At 43.6% G+C, this 1,886-nt stretch overlaps 1 protein-coding gene across 1 annotated transcript in view; it reads right to left on the bottom strand.

Annotated features, from left to right (window-relative positions):
- Positions 1-1,886, bottom strand: part of LOC107733048 (uncharacterized) — a 12,580-nt gene that overhangs the window by 9,970 nt on the left and 724 nt on the right. The gene's annotated exons all lie outside the window — the stretch shown is intronic.

Below are 1,886 nucleotides of genomic sequence, written 5' to 3'. Positions count from 1 at the left end.
AGTGTTCTGTGAGTGAAAATATATCTGTGCTTAACTTATACTCAGCCTCCATCTCACACACTGGCGAGTAAAATCTGAGAATTGATTAGCCATTGGCTAATATTAGACATAATTTAGTCGCCCAGAGTGAATATTTAGTCGCATATGAGAGTAATTTACTCGCAATGTAGAGGGTTGTATTGTATATTGCAGTAAGTCCCAAACTGCCCAGTCTAGTAAGGACGCGAAATAAATCTATAATGGGTCACTAACAAATCGCATTTGTAAACCTTTATTTTTGCATGATGCGCTATGCACACTTGTATGTCAGTAGTGTAAGTAAACTGGTCAACGCAAGATTCTCAGCTGTGGCATATACATAAGCCTATTCATTTTTATTTCAAACATTTTTAAACAAGCAATAAAACAAATAAAAGCCACATTTTATAATAAGCCACTCACAATTTAAATTTATAAAGCCTTTAATAAACTGGCCTATTTCATTATAAAATTGTAGTTAACGTTAGGCCAATGCACCACAAGCAAGCATCATTTGCAAAACTGATCAAAAATACTGCGAAAACAAAAACATGCAGTGTTTTCAATTAATCATCGATTTTTCGATGTTGACACAATTACATGAATTACACTAAATCACCAAATTTATTACTTACGGTTGACAACTGAAAATCATGTCAAACTGACTCCACCTCTTCATCATTTATCCCAACAAACTTGCTCGGGGAAAAATCAGCCATTATCTGACATATAACACAGTACTCAGTTAATCAACTATAAACAATATTCACGCTTATACTTAATCAATAAACTAACACAAATCATACTTATCGGGAACCCCCCCTGGGCTTAACTGGGATCTGGAGCCCTTCCTGGGAGGAACTGGGGATCGGGAGCCCTTCCTAGGCTCGGCGGGGGATCGGGAGCCCTTCCTGGACGGAACTGGGGATCGGGAGCCCTTCCTGGGCGGAACTGGGGATCGGGAGCCCTTCCTAGGCTCGAAGCCACTCACATAATTTAAATTTATAAAGCCTTTAATAAACTGGCCTATTTCATTATAAAATTGTAGTTAACGTTAGGCCAATGCACCACAAGCAAGCATCATTTGCAAAACTGATCAAAAATACTGCGAAAACAAAAACATGCAGTGTTTTCAATTAATCATCGATTTTTCGATGTTGACACAATTACATGAATTACACTAAATCACCAAATTTATTACTTACGGTTGACAACTGAAAATCATGTCAAACTGACTCCACCTCTTCATCATTTATCCCAACAAACTTGCTCGGGGAAAAATCAGCCATTATCTGACATATAACACAGTACTCAGTTAATCAACTATAAACAATATTCACGCTTATACTTAATCAATAAACTAACACAAATCATACTTATCTTAACGAAAAAAGTTAAAACACGGCAATACGAACACTCCTGCTTACCTCGGCAATGCACCCTCCAATCTGACACTGACTCAAGGTGGAACGGGGGGCCGGGAGCCCTTCCTGGGCAGAACTGGGGGTCGGGAGCCCTTCCTGGGCAGAACTGGGGGTCGGGAGCCCTTCCTAGGCTCGGCGGGGGATCTGGAGCCCTCCGTGGGCTATGCTCCGGGGCCTAGGCTGACACTGGAACGAACTCTGAGGCCATAGCCGACACCCTTCTCCTCACCCCTAGCATCCTCTTCTGGATCGGGGGGAACAGGCGTGGTCTGGGTCCACACTGGAGCGAAATCTGGGGCTCGAGCCGACACTGGAGCGAGCTCTGGAGCCGAAGCCGACACCCTTCTCCTCGCCCCTAGCATCCTCTTCTGGATCTGGGGGAAAAGGCGTGGTCGGGGCCAACACTGGAGCGAGCTCTGGGGTAGGAGCCGACACTGGACCGAG

The sequence above is a fragment of the Sinocyclocheilus rhinocerous genome, unplaced genomic scaffold (assembly GCF_001515625.1).
Source record: "Sinocyclocheilus rhinocerous isolate Xijiao unplaced genomic scaffold, SAMN03320098_v1.1 scaffold5207, whole genome shotgun sequence".
Taxonomy (NCBI): Eukaryota; Metazoa; Chordata; class Actinopteri; order Cypriniformes; family Cyprinidae; genus Sinocyclocheilus; species Sinocyclocheilus rhinocerous.
Note: the sequence above shows the minus strand (reverse complement) of the source record. Positions and strands in the feature narration are given on the sequence as shown.